Source organism: Amblyomma mixtum, chromosome 4 (assembly GCF_055824585.1).
Source record: "Amblyomma mixtum isolate Tamu chromosome 4, ASM5582458v1, whole genome shotgun sequence".
NCBI classification, from domain to species: Eukaryota; Metazoa; Arthropoda; class Arachnida; order Ixodida; family Ixodidae; genus Amblyomma; species Amblyomma mixtum.
In genome coordinates, this window is record NC_143015.1 from 44,537,848 (window position 1) to 44,561,634 (window position 23,787).

The 23,787-nt window shown below is 47.1% G+C and overlaps 3 pseudogenes; all 3 read left to right on the forward strand.

The window, feature by feature from the left end:
• LOC149346366 (uncharacterized) lies at nucleotides 1-6,831 on the forward strand (annotated as a pseudogene).
• A 10,272-nt stretch (nucleotides 6,832-17,103) lies between these two features.
• Nucleotides 17,104-18,025, forward strand: LOC149346367 (uncharacterized; annotated as a pseudogene).
• Nucleotides 18,026-19,114: 1,089 nt separating this feature from the next.
• Nucleotides 19,115-20,603, forward strand: LOC149346368 (uncharacterized; annotated as a pseudogene).
• Nucleotides 20,604-23,787: the final 3,184 nt, after the last annotated feature.

The following is a 23,787-nucleotide window of genomic DNA, read 5'->3' on the forward strand; positions in this document are numbered from 1 at the left end:
ATGTCGTACATCCTTATTAAGTGGACCACTGAAGAATCATGGGACGTTTATCCCGTACGTTCCATAGTCGATGTCAGTGTCGGCTTCCGCCTCATGAGTGAAAAGAATGCAATTGAGGAGCTGCGTGGCACGCATGTCAGCGTGAACTGGAAAGCTGGGGAGCCACCAGCTACAGCAGAGCTGCTCGATTTCGGTAAGCGCAAGCGTTGCCAACCGTTATTGCTAGGCACCACGAATGCTCTGAATTTATTTCTTCTGGTAAAATAACGCAGGCACGCTGAAAATGATGGAACGGCGATGTTCGCGGGCCGTGAAAAGTGCCGGCGCCTCGACCAGCCGTGGCAGTGCAGGTGAAGAGCCGCCTTCAAAAAGAAACCGAAGGTAAATCTACCCATTAATGTCGACGTTTAGTAGTAACCCTTCTCTGCTGCATTAAACAGCTGTCAGCCCACCTAGTACACATATGCACTAGCGATTCATGGTATGTGAACAGTCATAGCAGGAGATGTGCCATCTCATAGTGTGACGCCATCACTTGTCTAATGGACCACTAGATGCTTCAGACTGCACCGCATTATGTAAAAGAAAAATGGCTACCAGAATAATGCCCCAGATTGTCTAATTTCAACTTCACTGCCCACCACTATACACTGAAGCAGACCTTAATTAGCTTTCTTTTTCAGAATTTTTTCTTCACAGGACATTATTACGCATGACTTGCTTTACAAACAATTTGTCTCAGGAACCAATATGTCCATATTAACGAGGCATGGCTGTATTGCCTTGTCTGATATATAGTCATGCCCTTTCAATATGGATGAATCGAAATGTGGACAATCTTTATGAGGACCAATCTGTTCTGACATATTTGCACCTTGTTAATATGGAACTGCTTTCTCGATAATGGGCACGACGAAAATTCACAGAACCGATTGGGTCCCATGTATGCACGCTGTGTCGTATGCACAATGAGCAAAACAAAAGCTAGCTTGACTACAAAACTGAATGGTTCCTTCCTGTCCAGTGTTTCGTGTACAGAGCAACAGCAGAAGCCTGTTAATGCAGTGGTAAGATGTGCAAGCTCGGACAGGTTTGACTGACAGATGGCGTACATAGACATTTTGGTATGACAAGCTGTGTTGTTCAGCCTCCCCCTTGCTTCGCATTTTTTTTTTTTTTTTGCAATGGGAAGTGCACAAAAAAATTCTCTTGTGTTGTCGCACATAGAGTGAGCTTCTGGAGAGGGCGCTAAAATACGAGTTTGAGAGCATTTTCTCTAGCTAAAAATTTTATCACACAGTGTTCCGGCCATGCAAGTGATTATCTTTTCTTGTCAAAACTTTTATTCTCAAAGGCGCAGGGCAAAATTTTCTGAGAATAAGCTTAGGGACGTCATTTTTCAAAGGTGAAGAGCAGTGCCTCTACTAGACATCTAGCATCCTGCGAAATAATTTACCGATTTTTAAGGCACAGTAGTTGTTTTTATGGATTTGGTACGAGAGATGGGACTATCAGCCTTCTTAACAGTAGGCACATTCTCATGAGATTGCATTTTAGAAGTATACTTATGTACAAATAAAAACTACTTGTTGGCTGTGCAGCTGTTCATCTTTAATTTTCTCTCCACCCGCTTTTAAATCGCAGCTTGCACACTACTTGCCTCGTGGCTATCATATAGGTTGGAAGGAACCATAAGGTCATCCCAGGTTTCTTATCTCGATTTCTTTATTGTGCAGGTGAACATCGGCAGTGGGGTGATGGTGGAAAAGGCCACTCTACAAAGACTCCACTCGCACTGTCGTGGTGCCCCGACAAAGTTCGCGAGGGCACTGATGCGTGTCTTGTTTACAAAAGAGGAGATTGAGGGCAAGTCTCTGTATGGCAAAGGGTGCAACGTAAATAAGGGCGCCCCACCCAAAGAGGCACTGGACCCAGTGCGTGTCGATGTCCTCATTTGTAAGTACTGCCCTGAGAGCTCAGCACAAAGCCAGCATCGATTTGTTCCTGATTTGGTTACATGCGGCCGCATTAGGATCGCATGGTGAAGGTTTGTAAGTGTTTTCAGTGCATTCCAGCAAGTTTAAACTGAAATAGCTGTGGAACGCATTAAGCTGGTTAGACACTGTGGGGTACAGTCGTGCTCAGTATGACTAGGAACACTTGAGCGTGTGGCCGCAATGCTTCCTGGATGCATGGTGAGGTCAGCATGCAGAGCGCTTGAATCCTGCTGCTTGAAACAGCATGATTCTTCTATTGTGATATTCAGCTCCTGCCCCCGCATCATCTAAATACTTTTCTTGTTCCTTTCGGGCAACCCCAGCATCGTCTAAATACTTTGTGTTCCTTTCGGGCAGGCAGGGACACCGCCGACTGGCCCAATGTGAAGGTGATGAAGCCTGAAATCTTTTGGCTCATGTATGCAACAGCCAAAAGAATGAATGCAGCGATAGCTGCAGAGTGGAACCAGCGGTATTTTAAGCTTGCACCGGAGGCCTGCACAGAATGGACCAACTTCATTCGTGAAGTTGTGGCCAAGGACCTGCCACAGAGGTGACGCATGGACAGTCCCGGGAAGAAGTTGAGGTCGATGAGTCCCTCTTTTGCAGTCGAAGATGCAAGGCAAACGGTGTCGGTTGCGTTCTGGGGATGATGTTCCAAGTAGGTTCAATAGAAAATATGGTGGCATAGAGGACCGCAGCCCATGGCTATTTGGCCTCTTTTGGATATTGACTAGAGAAACTAGACTTTTAGTGATTGAGAAGGAGAACGGCGACACCCTGAAGGTCATCACTGCCAATAGACCTTATGCAAAAGTGCTGCCATCTAGTGGCCGCCGCGCATGCTTCCGCCATGTTTAAGGGTAGCTGAACAGAGCAGTGGAGGCGTCACGGCCCGCACTCATTGTCACCGATAATGCCGACATACTGCTGTGTTTTGTGCTGCATACAAAGTGGAAATAAAGATGCCGAAGAAAAAAAGGTAAGCAGGAAGCTATATCCATTCCTCATTCTTTTTTCTCATTACCTTGCGTCAATTTGTTGTCGCTCGGTTCTCGTCCTGTAGGCGCACTTTTGATCAACGACGTACTTAAATTCTACGATGGTATCTAATACAGCCTGTTTCAAAAGATTGTAAATTGTGTTCGGTGCCAAGGCAAATGAAATATACCGCCCATGCTGTGTTACAATGGTCTGTAGATGGATTTCACAGCCTTTTCACATACAAAGGAGTGTCTACAAGAGCACTGAATGAAAGTTGCCCTTGATTTGGTTACTGCGCTCACTTTACATTGCATCATACATGCTGTTGAGCATATGTAACAATTTTTACAGGCAGGTCTAAATGAAACAAGTTGTGGCACTTTAAAATGCGCTAAGCTCTTCACTTAAAAGCGAGTGCGAAAATTTTATTGCTTCACGCATTTGATACTTCGATGAATCGGATATCATCGACTATATGGCCAGGGTTCAGCTACTGAAGTGCATCTCAAGAACATGATTTGCAAAAGGACTAAATCCAGATGTAGGTGGCCGCGACTGCTTTTACCAGAGAGCTACACTCGGCCAGCGCAAGTTCACATGACCGCCATCAATGCACTGAGGATCGTCGCGTTGCAGAAGAGGATCTCGTGAAGAATGTTGCCAGTGGACATCGAATATTGCATGACAATGCAGTGCAATCAGTTTTTGCGTTCAAGAAGCCTCAGAAGCAAAGGAAGCCACCAAAACCTCGTTCAGCCCCAGCCAAGCAAAAGAATTTTCCTGCTCTCTCAGTGCGATCACCAGACCTTGTCTCCAGTACTAGAAACTGGGACAGACTCTGAGCAGTCTTCAATGGATGACGCCTGCGCCACTCCTGGACTCATCCACGACATTAACAATGAAAAAGAGATTGAAATGCTTCCACTGCATCAAGAACTGCAGGAAGCAAAAGAAAAAATGCAGCATTGGAGAGAAGAATTGGTGTTCTCCAAAAGCACTGTGCCTACCTGGAGGATTCCTTAGCACAGTTTTCACTTGAAAAATTCAAATGCAATGACAAAGACACGATTTTATACTGGCTTGCCATCGTACGATGTGTTGCAGAAGTTGCTGTGTTATTTGAAGGCCAATACCATGCAGCACGACGATAGCACATGCAACCAGAAAAAAATAAGTTGGCCACCCTGCTATTCTGAGCACTGAGAACGAGTTATTTTTAGTTCCTGTGACCTTGAGACTGGGATTGTTTCAGACGGACATCGGTCACCGCTTCAACATCCACCAGAGTACAGTGAGCCGCATATTTAACAAGCGGATCAACTTTTTTGTTCATGCAGCTAGGAGACATGCCTTTGTGGGCATCGAGAGAAGTGGTTGACCACTACATGCCTCAAGAATTCAAGCTGAAGTGCCCCAAGACTGCAATAATTATAGATGCCACAGAAATCAAGTGTGAAGTACCAAGCTCTTTAGTGTTGCAGTCAGAAACTTTTTCTAACTACAAATCAAGCAACACATTTAAGGGCTTGATTGGTGTTACCCCAGCTGGTACACTGACATTTGTTTCGCCGCTGGTCACAGGATGCGTCTCAGACAAGGAGCTTGTAAAGAGAAGTGGATTTCTCTCCATGCCATTTGATAAGGGGGATGTCGTTATGGCAGATAAAGGCTTTACAATTAAGGACCTCCTGGAGCCCACCTAGTGTAAGGCCTCGGAAACATAACTACAAAAAAGTAACAATTTTTTTCGCACCCCGCTAGGTGCCACGCCATGTTTTCTGGAACTTGGCGCCTTTTTTTCATTCCGAGTGCTCTTGTGCACATCAATCGCCACAGAGAGAACAAATTATGGATGCTGTGTCCCCTGCTGCCAGTCAAGTAAGCAAATTATATACAATCGATATATTGAAGTCTCCTTTAACGTATAATAGTGTTTTAGAGCCTTGCTCAAGCTGTCATGTGAGAAAAATGTGGTGTGAATCAGGCCTGTCATGTGGGAACATATTTCCCTATGGGCTCTGCACGGAAACTCAAGTCAGTTTCCCTATCTTTTTTCTGTCTCCAGATGGCAGGACATCTGACTGCAGAAGAGGCTTTAGATCTGTTTTTTTTCACTTCTTAACGACGTAGACCACTTGAAGGATAGTGAAGAAGATGATGGTGTTGATGAGTTGATGTTGATGAGTTGATGATGTTGATGAGCCAGCAGCAGTTGTTACCCGAACGAAAGATGTAGGCGACAGCATCGCACCTTGCATCAACTCCTCAGATTCCCACTCGAGCAGCGATAGCATTGCAGAACATGAAAGTGATGATGAAGATTGGGGCATACGCTCTCTCCCGCATGAAAAAAAACATTCCGAAGTTTTCGTCACTTCCGCCAGCATCATTGAAGCTCCCCGAGACCTACACACCTCTGCAGATTTTTTAGGCACTGTTCGGTGAAGCTAAGGAAATTCTTGTGCGCGAAACCAACTGGCTTGCAAAACAAGAAAAGTTAAAAGGGTGCCAAGACACAACAGTCGAAGAGATGCGTGTGTTTCTAGGTATGATAATAAAAATGGGTTTTCACAAGCTCGAGAACCGAAGGGATTACTGGTGTACCCACAGCGACCTGTTGTGGTTCGCGGCTAGCGATGAGGACTTGCCCCCTCCAGCGCAGCCTCCGACGCCAGTTTTCGCCACCGACAGTGACGATGGGCGCCCGCTAGCCCCTCTTTGTCAAACAGTATCCGCTGAAGATGCAGAACCATGGGGTAGTCGAAAAACTAAGTTCTTCATCTCCAAATACTCGGATATGAAGGACTTGGTTGGAAAAACTAGAGCCCTCAGGTATGATATCGTTCATGTTCAAAATAACAGTTTGTGCAACAGAGAAAAGTACAGTGGCACTGGGCACAGTTTCTCAGATTTCTAGTCTCAATGTTGCTGCAATGTTTTCCCGATTAACCGGCAGTGTGTGCCTTGAAGCTTAGTAGAAGACTTTTCATCCCACACTGAGTGCTTGCAGTGTGTGGTAGCCGAAATGCAAATATTCTGATTATAGAATACCTGACAGCAGCGAACTTGCAGTATAAAAATACTAAAGAAACACTGTGCCGCCCTCGCATGCAAGACACGGCAAAAGCTACTGGGAAAAAGTTGAATCACGTGCTTTGCTCTAAACTATGCTCTCTTTTTATGTTTAGAACGATAAAACTTTTATGGCTAAAACTTTCGGAACTTGTGAACAAGTTAACTGCAACCTCACTGCCACTCAAGTCCAAAATAAATAAAAATCGCTGGACCGAGCACATAAAAGGTCAAAAAAGGATAACAGTTCATCTGGGCGCCACCGTGTCAGCTGTGAACACGAGCAGTAAGTTGCAATTGTTTCGTGACCAGTTCAGTGGTTTAATCATTTGTGCATCACACAGGCTGACATACTCGAGATACAGCACAGTGTGAACCCCACATTGCTGTCGGAGCCTGGGGCAACAATTCCCCCAAGTAGAAACTCAGGGTGAGGGAGAATTACATGTAGTTCGTACAAAACCCAGGAAATGATGTGTACATTTTGAACAGGGGAAGCACAACAGATGAACTGCCCGAGCACCCGCCAGCACCAACTGAGGGTGACAGAGCACCGAAGAGGAAACAGAACAGCCACTCTCAGCTTGCTCCCCTCTTAGAAGCTATGGAAAAAATTGGGGAGGCAAAAAAAAGACAAGAGCAGGTGAGAGTTGAGCAATTTGAAGCTCGAAAGAGGTGGGAAGATGCCAAGGCCAAGCGGCATGAAGAACGCATGGGTCGGTTTGACCGCCTAGTTGATTTATTTGCTAAGCAGCAAGGTACATCTGGTCAACAATAAACCTGTTACAACAGCATTGCACTCAACTTTCATTTCGAAAACATTCCTCATATGGGGCAAAATATTATGACCTGTCACTGAGCTTAAGATATCAGTCTAGCAATGAACTCTCTGAGAGACCGGCTGCAGTCAGGCCAGCTGCAGTCAAGGCCCCCTTCAGAGTCGTCGTTGCCCATATCTTCTTCCTGCGGCAATGACGTCATCTCCAGGAGAAAGTCCATCTCGTCGTTGCATAGGCTGTGCAGCACACATGCGACCATGACAATATAGCAGCTCTGCGCAATACTGTTGGCATCCACATGATACAATCTCCTGAATCGCTGTTTCAGCGTCCCAAAAGTGTTTTTGATTGACACTCTTAGTTGACTGTGTCACCTATTCAAGTTTCTTTTCCATGATGGAAAAGAGCCCTCATTGTTCCTGAACGGTGTCATTAACCAAGGCATCAAGGTGTATGCACTGTCTCCGAGAATGTAGTTTTCACCGCATTCCAAGGCTGCACATGCGAAAAACGGGCTTTCCCTTAATACGCGAGCGTCGTGCACTGATCCTGGAAAGCCGATGAAAACATTCAGGAACTTGTTCCTGACGTCACATATTCTCTGTAGGATGATGGATGGTCACTTCTCGCGATTGAAGTACGACTGCGCCGATTCGTTGGGGGTTAGGATCTGGATGTGCGACCCGCCTATGCAGCCGATGGCGTTCTTTGGGGCCTTGCCACCGCTCTTGGGGAGGAAACCGGCCTTGATGCGGTTCATCTCTGCGCTACTGGGCCAGCATAGCACTTCACTGCTAATAGCGTGCAGGAAGTGAATGACCTGTGCCACGCAAGCGTGCACGGATGACTCAGTAACATTGAACTTGTCGCCTATGGCGTACACTGACATTTGTGACCCGATGTACACCAGTGCACGTTTTTTCGGCAGATATTTGTTGACAGCCTTGCACTGCGCTTGGACAGAAGGCCGAAACCCTGAATTTACCACTGATCTAGTCAAACGTCTCCCTGGATAGCCTGAAGAGCCTTTTAAAATTGTACTCGTGGTACCTATTGACAACGTCCGTGTAGCCAGGCACACAATTGGCATCTTCACGCACCAATGCGCAGGCAACCGAAATGCAGACATCGCCGAACTCCTCGTCGCTGTTGCTATAACGGTTGTCAAAATCGTCGTCACTGTCAGAGTCTAGCAGTTCCATGGCAGCTTCAAAGAACGCCAGCACCATCACGGTCATTCTTTGACTAGCAACACTTGCATACGCATTGCGCAAGTCGCAAACGTAGACAAAGAACTAACAGACCTGCTAGGCCTACAGGTTTCAGGCATTCCGGCCTGCACTTGCATCTTCGTTTTGGCTGTGGCTGCACCTAAACTTCCTGAAGCGGCGCTGCATGCTTGCAGCACCGCTTGGCGCCGGTGCGGCACTTTTCAGAACTAGTGCAGCCAGTGCAAGCCAAATCGAGGAGACCTTACATCTCATTTTTTTTTGTGCCTTTTGCTTCAAAAACGGTCTCTTGTCTACCACTCAACCAGTGAGCCTCATCTTCGTTCATTCAGGACTTTCGCCCCGACCAGAATGTAGACGGATAAAAATAAAAAACAGCACCAAATCGAACGGCCTTTGGCGGTCATGCGGTAGCATTCTGCTTGGTTGACTTGGCTTCGTTTTCAAATAAGTGACGCCATAAAGCACACATCGCGACGACAATGACGATCCCGACAGAGGAGCATGGAGAAAAGAAGACTAAGTGCCACCGCGTGGCATGGGGCTGCATGTGACGGAAAAAGAACAAGGCGCCCACAGAAGACTTGACGTGGACAGAGATGTTTCTGTTTAGCAGTCAGGACTTGTTCAAGACGCCTCAATGAGGAGCAGCCGCCCTCTGAAGAGGTCTGGAGTTGCGCTTCAGGGCGACAACCAGATCCAAAGAGGACGCCCGCCGCGTTCCAGCAGGGCTGCCTCCAGCGGTCCGTTCCACAAATGCGTTCCGCCGTCCTCGACTTCCGTGAGGACCCATCACGAGCGGCATCATAACCTAACCTAACCTCATTTAATTTTAAGCTAGATGGCATAGTTATTGAGTAATTACAATTAACACCATTTTAAAGTCATCCCAGGGCGTAAAATGTTTCAGAATTAAATTCACGAGTACTTTATGTCGGCATGTTAATGTGTGTAATAAGGCTTCGTTTTTCTTTAGATTTCCAGTGCTCATGGAGAAGTTAAATTCCAGCGTGCATATTTATATTTCTAACAAAAATAACTTTGAAAAACTATTGCATGTGTTCATAGAAAAATCAAGAGCATTACTGCCCTAAGAATTCAGGATTCATGCACAAAAAACAGTAATTTTACTGCCATTTGTTATGAAATGCCGAAAGGATAAGTGACAGCAATGGCAAAAAAAGTGAAAGCTGGGAAAGCCAACTTTAAAGTTTTGTTTGCCTGTTTGCCTCATATCTGTCTGCTTTTCGTCAGAGATTTGTGAGATAGCAACCAATTGGAGTTTTGATCTCTCGTCTCCATGGTACAAATAATATGAATAAGTGTATTAGTAAACACATTCTTTCTTTTCGCGCTTTATTACCCTCTTATCCAAACCACTACAAATTGTTAACACCAAAATGTTGCCAAACCCGGCTCGTTCCAATGTGTTATATGTTCCTGACAATCATATGTGCCTTTTCCACAATAATCCCGAATGGAATTGGCAGTATGTGTAAATAAATAAGATAGCGGAGCTCCATCATTGGAAACCCGCGGAATTTGCGAAGCAATAGAACTATCAGAAGCGCGATCAGCTCATGATTTTTCGATGGCCATTCATAAAAAAGACCTCCTTTTCCAACTTTATACCGCACATTTCACTACAATGTTTCATCATGAGACAGAAGAAGACCTGAAGGCTACAAAAAAATAAACTCAGATTGAAAATTCTGACTAAACTGACCAGCAGAGCAGCGCACTGTTTTCCGTTCTCCTGCCAGATGCCACACCAGAAAGGACACTGTTAAAGACAAGATGAGACGGTGCCTCTATGTAAAAGTACCACAGCTGGCATCCACAGCACCGAGTCTCTGAGGCACTCTGAGAGCGCCCCCGTTGTTGGGTTACCAGTCCAGAGACCTCACGCTTGGATGCAGCACAGGTCTTAACAAGAGCTAAGGAAACAATGAATGGAACTAGCACTAATTATTCATGCATTTCAGTAGAGAGCCACTGCTTCTTGTGCAGGGTGTAAGTAATCTCTTGCCCACTGTTTGAGCTTCATCGTACAGATTAGAAAGGACCTCTTTGGCAATGCATTGTCAGGAACCTTATGCACACGCAGTTTTATTTGTCTTGTCTTTCAGATGTGCCCTGTGTGGCTATCAAGGTGAGGTCCAAGATTTAACCCATCTCTGGTGTATATTGAAGTGATGCAGATATTACCAAGACAGCAGCATCTCTGCTATGTATTCGTGCGGTGGTGCAAGATGTCAACCATCGACCACTTTTGATTCAGCCACATCATGCAGGTAAGAGAAAGCCCGTTTGCAAGATACAGCTCAGGAGGTTCTGCGAGTACAGTGTGCATCACAGTAAAGCAGTGCACTTGCTATTGAATGCTTGGCTTTCTGTGTCCATGCAGGCTGTTTGAATTTTGCTTCTGTTAGGAACCTCCACAGCGACTTCTTGAATTTAAGGTGACCCGTAGCACTCTGCTCAAATGCCGTTCACAAAGACAGCATATGCATCTAAGTTTTCAGTGAGCTTATTCTCTTGCCTGTGCTGTCGCTCTTTGCCATTGCCTGGTCTTATTTGCTTCCAACTCCTCGTTGGCCATTCTACGTGCACCTAACTGACTGTGCTTTTGGCTCACCTAATATTTTTCACTTGTGCAGGCTGCTGAACAGAGCTGGACATGACTTCCCCATGTAACCGACTAGCTGGCATCCTTGTTACAAGAAAAGTGATCTTGAGAACACGTAGCGAGCTCTTCATTGCCATTCACATCAGAGCAACTTTCTCATCAATGCATCCATTGTGAACAAGGCCCAGGGCTGAAACAATTTTTGTTTCACACAACAGGTTGCTCCCCGACACTTTCCCGCAATCCAACTGCATACCGTTTTAATGTCAGCCAAACCAGTGGACCTATCTCCTCTCTGGCTACTATCATTAATTTCCTGGTCTTTAATTTTTTTTTGCGTGGGTGTGTGCACTGGCTTCAATAAAGAGTAACGCAGTGACTGAAAAGTGTGTTCGCTTTTCATACTTAGCACACGCATTTATGGCTCATTACTGCAGCCGTACATCCCTTGCAATGTGGACTCATTGTTCCGGTCATCGCAAGTTGGCTTTGAGTTCTCTTCTGAGCAGATTTGAGAAAAATGAACTCTGACATTTCCAAAGCTTGAGAGCTTTCCAAAGTTTTCTAAAGCCTCACTGCAGGGACTCCTGTTAAAGCTGCAGGCAGACCAACCGTGGTCATGCCGACAAGTCAGAGCATGTCTAAGGACATCACACCAGCCTGCAGTGCCCCCTTGACGGCAGGTGGCCTTTCTATTGCTACGGTGGAGCGGACATTGGGTCCCAAAGTAGCCACCAGAATAAAGGCCATCGAAGCAGAGGATCGGCGCAAGGAAGAGCTGCACCACCTCGACGTACAAATCCGCAGGAGCCAGCTAGCCGAGCAGCGAATGAAAACCAAAATGCAGCGCAAGCTGCTTTCACTTGACATAGAGATCAGGCAACACCTGTTGGAGGCAATGAAGTGCCAAATGCAGCTCTTCATTCATCGGCGCAAGGAAAGTTGGACATATTTGTCTCAGAACACTTCTGTGAATAATTATGAACACTGTCATCAGTTCCTCAATAACAATGTCTTTTATTTAACACACTGAAAATGTACAAACAGCACAAGGAAATATGATATGAAGAGGATCAAGCAGTAAAAAGGGGAGGTAGCCTAAAAGCAGCCAAAAAGAGAAGAAAAAGAGAAGAAACTCTTAGCAATACGCAAGGTTGTTCTAGCTGCCCCGATCTTATTCATCGGCTCAAGTCCAACTCAAGTTCTGTGGATGTTCCAGAGTGCTGGCATTGCATGCTTCAATGAGCAGATATTTTTCAATGTTACTTTTTCTTTATTTTTATATTTTTTATGTATAAATGTTTTTTTCCCCTTCCCTGGCCTTCGCAAACCTCCCCCTCTTCCCCCAAAAGGACTGGAGCACTCGCGTCTTATGCTGACTTTGGGTCTCTTTCCTCTAACGGGAGGGAGAGTGGTTTCACCTCTCCCTTTGCGTACGGTCCCTGGAAAATGAGAAATTGTGTTCATTCGTGTGTATACCCTGAGGAAGGACTGTCCTCCGTTCGAAACTGTTGGTATTAAATGAAGATTATTGCAAAGTTGTGACCCCTTCTTCTACAAGTCTACCTGGCCCATTGAACGATAAGACCTGCTGCAACTATATATATTCGTGTGTATACCCTGAGGAAGGACTGTCCTCCGTTCGAAACTGTTGGTATTAAATGAAGATTATTGCAAAGTTGTGACCCGTTCTACAAGTCTACCTGGCCCATTGAACGATAAGACCTGCTGCATATATATATATATATATATTGTTACCAGTGAACTGGTTACCGTATCAGTGGACTCGACTCGTGAATGAATCGTGAACGACAAAGTGGCGGTGCACTGGAAAACGGCGATGCTGACAGTGTGAAGCTGAGCCCCTGGAGTCTCTGAGCTGAGTGCTGGCCATCGCAGCGCAGTCGTCAATACAGGCTTCCCCTTAACATCTCTTGGTGGAGGTCGGGGGTTCGAGCCGACTACACGCTGGATCTTCGGAGCGGCCATAACCTCAGACCCGTCGCAATGGACCCGTCGCGGCCCCCCCCCCCCCACCCCGTCTGCGCCTGCCACGCCAACTGTCGTCATAGCCCACCCTCGCGACCCGGGCACATTCTGCGGTACAGATGACGTGGATGGCGAGGACTGGCTCTCACTTTATAAGCGTGTTAGCCAGCACAACAGGTGGGACGCCACGCTGATGGTGGCCAATGTGATTTTTTATCTTGCCGGCACCGCAAGCGTCTGGTTCCAATCCCACGAAGAAGAAATTGCCACATGAGATGTCTGCAAATAGAAGCTCCACGACCTGTTGGGGAAGCCAGTAGGCCATCAGCTTGCTGCCAAAAAAGAACTTGCAGCTCGCGCCCAAATGGCCACTGAATCATACATCACCTACATCCAAGACGTCTTGGCACTGTGCCGGAAGGTTGATAACAACATAACCGAAGACAATAAGATAGGCCACATACTCAAAGGCATTGCCGATGATGCCTTCCATCTCCTACTATGCTGGGACTGCTCCACGGTTGACTCCGTTCTGCAGGTACGTCGACGCTACGAGCAGGCCAAGCACCGGCGCATTGCACACCGCTTTGACCGCCTGCCTAAAACAGCTGCTAGTTCCACATGCGAGGATCTGCCGACACTGAGGCAGCCTTCAAACCCAGACAATGTGACTCACATCGTGCGCCGTGAAATGGAGGCCCTGGCTCCTGTTATGACCAACGCGCCCTTGTCGGACAACACCCTCACCACAATATCACTCATTCAAGCTGTCGTCCACCACGAGGTCGTCTCAAAAACTATGTGTTGATGAACAACTGGTTCCTTGCCAAACTTGCCAAACAAGAAAAAAAAAATGGTTATAAGCTATTTCTTCTATGCGACGAGTGTAGCATAATGTACAACTTTGAAGTCTACACAGGCTAAATTTTTCTGCAGCTGGGTTTTCCAGACATCGGCACCAGCGGCAACATCGTTCTCAGAATGGCGAGCGACGTGCCTTGCGGTCTAGACTACATCCTGTATTTTGACAACTGGTTTTGCAGTGTGGACTTACAGGTAATCCTCAAAAAGGTTGGGATCAGTTCTGTAGGCACAGTACGTGAAGGTCGCCTGAAAGGATGCAAACTTCCATCTGACAAAGAGCTCAAAAAGAAAGGGCATGGCTCTTCCGTCAAGATGGAAACGACATTTGAAGGAGCGACTCGGAGGGTTGTGAAGTGGTTCGACAACCGTCCCGTGACGCTCCTGCCCACACTTGCATCAGCCGCACCAGAGAATACTGTGAAGCGCTTTGACACGAAGACCCGAACGACGGTGAGCATACCTCATCCTTGTAGGTGTCTACAATGAAAGCATGGACGGTGTACTGCATCCACTTGAGATCCAAAAAGTGGTACAGGCGGCTGTTCTTCCATTTATTGAATGTCGTAATCGTCAACTGCTGGCTACAGTACCGCCGAGATGCCACCGCGGCTAATGTGCCACGCAACCAGCAAATGACCCTATTGTCTTTCAAAGCAGAGATTGCGTGCGTTTTGAAACAGCAGGGAAAGGTTGCAACACCTTCTAGACGGCGACCATTGGGCCCATCAACAGTTGAAAATGAACTACAAGCGAAGAAGCGGCATGTGCCAGCAGCTCTTGTGCCCTGCAAGGAGATTAGGCTGGACACTATTGATCACCTCCCAATGTTGTCTCCAAATAAAGGTCAATGCAAATACCCCAACGGCACAGGTATCACATGTGTAATGTGCAGAAAGTGTAATGTACAGCTTTGTTTCACTCCAGAAAAAGAGAGCATATACAAGTTCCACACTAACCCGTAAGAATCATGGAATGAGGCCTACTTAAGGACTCATGCCTACTGTTGCCCACAGGCAACAAAGCTGTACATCAGTTGATATATGCAGCAATTTTTTTTGTGATTAGAAATTATGCTTTGTCATGCTGTAATAAGTGCAGATATAGAAAAAATAAACGATTTTTTCAAATATTTTATTGTCTCGTCAGTAAAGGGTTAAAAATAAATCAAATCCAACAAATAAATGGTAATACATATTATTTAATAAGAAGTTGCAATACGTGCAAAAGAGCGCAGTAAACAACTATTTTGACGTTTCTTTTGGTACGTTTCCCTTTTGTGTTGGTAGAAGGTGTCATATGCACGCTCCCACTGTGTGCCATCTGGGAAACCATGTGTTCTTTGGCGCATGTTGAAGTTCCGTTTCTAACAAGAAGACTCCCAATGGCGCAAGCAGCAACTCACCGGCCGAATGGCCCCCATGTTTTGCAGCGACAGCATACTTTGCTTGTGGAGTTCATGGAGCAACACCCGTGCCTCGTGAAAGGCTCATCAGTTTTGACGCCAGAAATTACGAAAGCAAGTAAAGAGCTGTTGTGGCGGGAGCTCGCAAAGCTTTTAAATACAGAGGGGCCAACAGTTGTGGTAAAAACAAGTGTATAACTGCCATCACGACACAGCCGTCGTGGCCGCTGAACACAGGTGAGTGCAATGATCCAGAGTGCACTTTTTCTTTTGTGTAACAAGCAGCTCGTTTACTCCAAGGGGTACCAGCAGCGGCTGTCTGTACGGGAAATCACTTCTCTAATTACGCCTTCTATTAGGAAATATGCAGTTCATGTCGAACGTACCTCTTTGAAAAATCCGTCACACACGCCCACTGCACTTGAGCGGCGGACAAGGGCGAGGATGCGGGGCCGCATCCTCGCCAGCTCAACTACAAAGATTTTTCTTGCAGTAACAGTCGGTTGGCCCGTTTTAAAGTATGCTATCGCATAAGTTCGAAGGTGGTGTGTGGAGAGGCAGCACACATGGACAAAGAGGGTGCCAAAGAATGGCAAAATGGGTTACTGCAAAAAGAGTTGACCAGCTAGGCCGCGGAAGATGTTTTCAACTTGGACGAGTCGGCGCTTTTTTACTGACTTCTGCCCAACAGGACGCTGGCGTTCAAGGGGGAAAACTGCACCGGTGGCAAGCTTGCAAAAGAAAGAGTATCAGGTGCTTTTGCGGTCAACATGACAGGGAGCCAGAAGCTGTCACTCCTCGTCATTGGAAGGTACGCCAATCCAAGGTGCTTCATAGGCAGTCGATTGCCCTCGGGCGTTATTTACAGGAGCAACCAGAAAGCGTGGATGACAGCCAAGCTCATTGAAGAGTACATCCGGCTTTTGGATCGGCGTTTCATGGCAGAAAAAGAAAAATCCTGCTCGTGCTTGACAACACATCCTGCCATTCTGAGTTAAAAAAACTTGGGCGCAATAAGCTCTTCTTCTTGCCATCCAACACCACAGCACTTGCGCAGCCTCTCGACCAAGGCATCATTCGTTCGGCCAAGCACCACTACAGGAAAAACCTCCTACGCAGAATGCTCCCGGCCATGGAAAGCGGGAAGATGTACCTAATTGATCTGCTAGGTGAGGTGCGCCTCCTAGCGTTCTCGTGGCAGCAGGTTGACCCTGTGACAATACAGAATTGCTTCGTGCGGGCAAAATTCATAGTGCACGCAAGCGATTCCGAAGTCTGCGATCCCGCCAATAACTGCGACACCCTACTAACGAAGGTGCTGGAGCGACAGGGTGGTGCGGAGACGGTGGACTTCGAAATGTTCTGCAAGATCGACAGCGAGGTTGCAACCACTCCATGCTGGTCGGACAGCGAGATTGTCGCCGCAGTTGCACCAGCCCAAGGCGGTGAGGAAGACGCTGAGAATGAGGACAACGGCGACGAATTGCCAACAGAAGATTTTAGCCCCACTGTAGCAGAAGCTTCACAAGCATTGGCGGTAATGAGGGCGTTCGCCAAGAAGAGGGGCCTCGTGGAAAAACTTGCCCCCAGTCTCGCCAATTTTGAGACTGCTGTTGTCGCCGCCACGGCGGCAACTGAAGATGACCGACTTCTGGTCGGCGGGACACTAATAAAGTGCACGTACGTACGTGTATTTGTGGGATATTTACTGTGCCTGAATTTCTCCTGTTTTGGAGCGTGAATAATGGCAAATTTTTACTAGTCGGTGGCAGGCTGCCTCTCAAGCTGCATTCAAGCAGCTTTTTTCCCTGCGTCCTCTCTCTCCCAGTGATAACTGTACCACTGAGAGTGAGAAATAAACTTCAACTTCAACCTCGGGTCTATACCATGTCAGTGCGTCTCATTAAACCTTAGACTGCCTGAATATCGCAGGTGTCAGTCCAGTGCAGACTAGATACAGCTTCACCTCCTTGCCTTTTTGGCAGCGAGTTCAATGTTGGGTTAAGCGAACAAGTGGTGCTACCATTCACATAGAATGCACTCATGCCCTGGCCATGTCGACCTAGGAGCATTTGAGACTTATGTGACACTGCCTGTACTAATTGTCACTGCTATACCTTCAATTTCAGGGAACATCGGAACATACTCAGTTATCCTCATGGCTACTGTCGATAGCGAATGCAAGTATGTACTAGTAGACGTGAATGCGGAGGGCCGCCGTCTAAGCGATGGAGGCACCTTCAAGAAGTGCGATTTTGGCCGTGCCTTCACAGACGGAAGTCTAGACATCCATCAACTTGGGACACTGCCCAGGACGAGTGTGACAGCCCCATATGCCTTCGTGGGGGACGAGGCATTTCAACTGAGAAAAGATTTCATGCACCCCTACCCCTCAAGGCACCTAGAGGATCAGAAAAGGGTCTTCAATGGCAGATTAAGCTGAGCAGGGTACGATCTGGTGCTATTTCACAAGCCGTGATAATGCCTAAAAAGCACTAATTAAACCTGATATGTCATTTTGACATATTTTATTGCCAAACAGCTTGCTGTCTGGAGCTCCCAGCTGGTGTTGCATAATCAATTCTTTGCGTAAAGTGCAACCTTTCTTAGCTGACGAAGCTTCATGTTTTGCATTTCTTTTCCAGACGATGCGCTGAAAATGCCTTCGGTATAACTGCAACCAGGTGGCGAATTTTGCTGCGTGCCGTCCCCCTGCTTGCCAAGAATGCGGATTATCTTGTGAAGGCTGCCTGCGTCCTTCACAACTTCCTTGCCATCCGGAACCCAAGATCTCAAAATTTCATTGACAGGGAGGACACTTCTGGGAATGTTGTGCCAGGACGCTGGCGGCAAGGCATTCGGGAGCACAGGGGGACAATTCCGAGCCTCTCTACTTCCAGCTAGCCTCAACGCGTGCTAGGAACCATCACGCCGCTGCCGCCGCTGCCAGGGACCTGTTCACGGCATTCTTTTGGAGGACAGTTGGTGAGGTTTCCTGGCAGTGGCAAAGGAGGAAGTCTCCAGGCGCGCACAACAGCAGCAGCACCATCAATGTCAGTGAGGGTACAGCACTACAGTGAACCCTCGTTAACTCGAACTCTTATATCTCGAAATATCGGTTCAGTCGAAAGTTTTCTACACCGCGCCTTCACCTCCCCATACGTGCTATGTATTTGCTACCCTTTATCTCGAAGTATTTTTCGGGCGTAGTATGGATATCTCGAAATTTTGACCGGGAGGATTGAAGGCAAAGGCCATTCCCAAAAGGTGAAACGGGCTCCAAGCGAGCGCTTGGTTTCTGCTAAGTGCCGAAATTCCCGCGGACGCAGCGGTTTTCCGTCAACCGCGTCAAGCAACATTGGGAGAAGTCATGTGCGCACCTCTTGCGCGCGAGGAAAGCCTCATGGGCCTTATCGGGTGGTCTGTCCAGTCCGCTGCCCTTCGCATGTGTGCACTAGCAGTCTAGCGGTTGTTTTGTCGAGCTACGCGTCAACTTCAATGTTGTTGTGTGTGTGTTTGTGTGCGGTGTGCGCAACGGACGACGATGTCTTGCCCCTAGCAGTGCAAATCCCTGACGCTGGAGAAAAAAAAGTCTCCTTAATCAAGAAAGTGGACAAAGCAGTTAGGTCCAAAACAAGCATCGCCAAAAAATTCGGCATTCCATTGTCAACGCTATCGACAGTACTGAAGAACAAGCAGAAGGTCTTGGATGGCTTCGAGCAAAGCTTCTCTAGCAAGCGGAAGTGGATTCTAGCCTCGAAATTCCTGGACGTCGAAGCAGCACTCATGTAGTGGCTCCAGAATGTCAGGGCAGCCAACCTTCCCGTAACGACCCAAATGATGATGGAGAAGGCAGACGCTCCTGGCATTGCAGATGGGCCACACAGACTTCATTTATTTATTGGAAATACCTGCAACGCCCGAAGGCATTATTGCAGGGGGGATGAGGATACATAACAGGAGATTAGGCCGGAAAAAATTCAGCTGCAGCAATGGCTGGTTTGAACGATTTAAGAAGCAAAATAACGTGGCCTCGAAGCCTATCCACGGCGAAAGCGTCGACGAAGGAGCTGCAGACACCTGGCGCAACCACCGCCTCGCCGAGCTGAAAAAGGCTGACGCGGACAAAGACATCTTCAACCTCGACATCTTCAACATCTTCAACCTTCATGCAGTGCAAAACGTGTCGCGGATGCGTGAGGTTAATTACCAGCGACCAGAGCTATGGCCTCACCGTGAAACTGATCGTGCTGTGTGACAACTGCAGTGAGATTGCGGCCGAGTGGAACTCATGCAGGGTTGACGGCCAGAAAAGATGCAATGCTTTCAAGCTCAATGTTCTGGCTAATCGAGCAATGGTGTCAACCGGTAATAGCCAGACAGCAATGAATATCTTTTCGGCGATGGGGTTGTCGCGGCGCGGGATGCATAACAAGACGTTTCAACGGCATCTGAAGAACACTCTGCAACCTGCTGCCACCCGAGCATCCACGGCCGCTATGGCACAGGCCGCGCAGGCAGTGGCGAAAATATACGATGACTTGTGTTTTGGGCACAGGGTGAACATTGCCGTGTGCTACGACGACACGTGGATGACGCGCGGGCACTCATCACATATAGGCGTCGGTGCCGTGGTGGAACTCTTCACTGGTTATGTGCTTGATTATGTGGTGCTGTCAAACTTTTGTCTGGGCTGCGACACTGGTCCCAAGCCGAACACTGACCGCTACGAACTTTGGACATTGTGCCACCAGTGCCAAAAAAACACCAACTGCAAGGCTGGCCAAATGGAGGTAGAGGCAGGCAAACTTCTATCTGAACGGTCTCTGCAGCACCACAACATGTGCTACACGACCATGTTATGCGATGGGGACAGTCGCACATTCAATGCCCTTCAGGATGCGGCAATCTATGGCTATACTGAAATAGTTAAAGAGGATTGCATAAACCATGTGCACAAGCATATGGGAGCAGCTTTGCGCAAGCTCTCGCAGAGGCACGAGGGTGGCAGAGGAAGGCTCACAGTTGATCTGGTTGACAAGCTGGCAGTATATTATGGCCGAGCGCTGAGATCAAATGTAGGTGATGTGGATGCCATGCAGCGAGCTGTGATGGCGACATATTGCCACATCACATCTACTGATGACTGCCCCGATCACAGTTTGTGTCCTACTGGTGAGAAGTCTTGGTGCCGCCACAGCGCTGCAAAAGCGAAAGAGGAGCCTGCACCCAAGCACAATTACAGTCTGCCAAGCGATGTGGCTGAAGCTCTTTTGCCTGTTTATAGTCGCTTATCAGAGAAGAACCTGCTGCAGAGGTGCATTCGGGGAAAGACAAAGAACTCGAACGAAAGCTTCCACTCGGTCATCTGGACCTTGATCCACAAAGAGCGGCACGCGTCACTGCTTGCTGTGGAAGCAGCCACAGCGGAAGCTGTGCTGCGCTTCAATGCCGGCTGCAAGCATGCAGCAGCAGCAATTCTGCAAGAATGCAGTGTAAACGTGACAGCAACTGGCTCCAGGAAAGCTGAAGAAAAGGACTTACGCCGTAGCGCACGTTCTTCCAAAGAAGCGGCCGGCTTCGCTTGGCGCTGCTAAAACAGGAAAAAGAAAACACCGCGACAGCATGCACCCCGACTATGCTCCTGGTGCATGTTGAAAGCATGAGGTCTTTGGGGTTGTCGTTCCTGATTAAATATGCTGTGAGGCTTGAGTGCTTCTGACAATCCCCCAATTTTGGTGGTGTTGCATTTTTGAAAGATCAATATCTCCGGTCCTGTTCTTGCTATTGCTATATTTTTTTTTTCTAGAAAGGGAATCCTGCCGAGTCTCATGGAACCAAGGCAAATGCAGTGACCACAAAGGAAAATTTATTGAGAAGGTTATCTTGTCTTAGGTACCCAAATAGACCTTTCCTTTCAAACGTTTCCTACTGCATAACTTTGGCTCAAAATTGGCATAGGCCATTCATTTTTGCTTTAGATCACTTTCCATCTGTTTTTGATCTTGTTGACATATCAATCATTGATAATGTTTACACCTACATAATGTGAAATGTTTTTCCTCGTTTTCTCAAAACTGCAAGTTTAAGGGTGCTGCAATTTTGGAGGAAGCTATCTGTGCTATAGCTCTCATCCTTGTCTTGTTAGAAAGAAAAACTCTTGGACAGTGCAATAGGACCAAAATATGTACAGTTATTATGCGGCAACATTTACAGAATTAATTATCAATCTTAGGTGCCAACATGGGCTTTTAGTCATAAAAGTTTGACTTAGTTTAACTTCGGTTCAAATTCTTCTAGCACGTTAATTCATGGCTAGCGGCACTCTATGATCCGTCTAGATCACTCTGGCAGGTCTATTCTAATCGTGCCATAAAGTGTTAAGTAATTAACTCACCTCCAAACGAAGAACATGAATTAGGTAATATTTTGAAAACTATTTCATCTACAAGAAAACTAATCAGATATTTGAAATCAGCATGCAAAAATATATGAACAGTGCAAGTTTCCATCAGATCCACCCATAAATATGGGAAAAAGTTTTAAGAGGGGTGTCCCCTCTTAAGTTACAATATGTATATGCATTATGGAGTTTGAGCGGCACTGATGGGATATACTCTCACAACACGTTATCATTTCTTGCATTTGTCATCCAAAACCAGTATCACAGACGATGCCTGTACACAGTCTTATCTCTTGTATACTGTTTCCCATGTGTATATTGCCTTGTATGTTCTTCGCATCTAATGTATTCTTTGTGTACACTTCTGTATACATTATTATTATTATTAGTGGTGCACACAAACCCTTGAAACCCTAGCATTTGATTTTGTGAAAATGATTGTGTCCCAGAAGTTTGAAATACAGCTCCATAGCAGGTCCTTGAAAATCCTTGAATTTTTTTTTTTATGGCACCTGTACCCTTTTCAAGTCGTGACACTAGGAGGGCAAGCAGCAGCTTCCACATCCCCCTGCCTCATTGCAACGGACTGCGGTCACCGGTGTTAACCCTAGCCGCCCTAGCCCCAAATGTCTCTGCGGTGCGACCCAAATGTCTCTGCGGTGCGACGTCGCCACTTCACGAAGCTGCTTTGCAATCTAAGTGGCCAAAGCTTATCGTCGCTGCCACTGTCCATCATTCACCGTAACTATGTAGCTTGGTTGTTGCCGTGGGCCCGGTCAGTATGACCGACAGCACCGTCAAGCGCCGTGCAAACCTTATAGCTGCGAAAAAAATGGAAATCATCGCAGACTTCAATTGCGGCACAAAGCAGACAGATGTTGCCAGGAAGTCTGGCTTGTCAAGAAAGACGATAAACAGAATTTGGACCCAGCGAGAAAAAATCACCAGAGAAGCACCCACAGGAGCAAGCCGATCCAAACTGCGTGAGTCCGCCCATCCTGAACTAGAAAAAGCGCTTCTTCTTTGGGTTCAGGACGCGCGAAGCAGGAACATCCCTCTCAGCGGCCCTTTAATTCAAAGCAGAGCTGGGCAGCTAGCATTCAGCCTCGGTGTTGAGTTTGAGGCCAGTCAAGGCTGGTTCGACAGGTTTAAGCGGCGTCATGCTATCAGCTATAAAGCTGTTTGCGGCAAAAGCAAGGCTGCAGACGAAAATGCCGTAACGGAATGGAAAAACGAGATGTTGCCAACTTTATTAAGAGGATGGCAGGCCTGCGATATTTTCAACCTTGACGAGTCGGGCATATTTTTTAAAATGCTCCCTGGAAAAACGTTTGCCTTTGCAAACCAAGAGTGCAGCGGTGGTAAGAACTCCAATGACCGCATTACAGCCATGTTCTGCACAAATATGGATGGGTCTGAAAAGGAGAAAATTTTAGTTATTGGGAAGTCGAAAAACCCGCGCTGCTTGAAAAACTACACCATGGATGTTGAGTACACAGCGAACAAGGCTGCTTGGATGACAGCTGATATTTTCAACAAATGGTTGATGAGATTTGACCAAAAGATGGAGAGAAAGAACAGGAAAGTTATGCCGCTGTTAATGTACGCATCAATCCTAGTAGCCGCAAGCGCGCACCGGTGCTGGACATCAATGACAGCAGTGCAAATAAGAGACGAAAAGCAACAATTTCAGCGGAGGCAGGTGACCCAGGACCGACTGACAACATTGCGGAGCACGATGACTGTTGCACTGCGGTTGTGGCACCAGCTACCGAACCACTCTGCGACATGGTTCCAGGTAACCGTCCATTGCCTGCGGCTTCTGCGCAAAGTACAAGTCGTACAATTTCCGAAGAAGAGCGGGTGAATACCACGGCGGCTCATGCCGAACCGGTTGCATTTGCAAGAAGAGCGTTTGGAGTGCAAACAGAAACATCTCGAACCAGCTCTTGCAGTTTCCTTCACCACAGGAAGTGCAGAGAAAAGGAGCGTGCACTTCGTCTTCAGGTCGCCAGACTGAAGCGTACGGTAGACCGCTACAAAGAAGAACTGCGGAAACTGAAAGAAGATAGCAACGTTAGTACCTTCCTTGGTGTTGCGGCTGACGCTGAGCAAAAGAGCGTGAAGGCTGCATTCATAGTAGACCAAGTAAAGAATTACACCAAGAAGAGGGCAACGTGGGGAGAAACTACTGTCAGGTACTGTATAGTCCTCAGAAACTTATCAACCAAGGCGTACGAGTATACTCGCTCTGAAGGGCTGCTACGCTTGCCGTGCCGAAATACCTTGAACAAGTATATAGGAACATCAACTGGTGAGGTTGGTTTCAGCCCTTTGGTCCGTTTGCGACTTCAAACAGAGATTGAGAGCTTACCTGCGGATCAATCAAAAGTGTGCAGCCTAATTGTTGACGAGATGCACATAAAGCAAAAGCTGGAA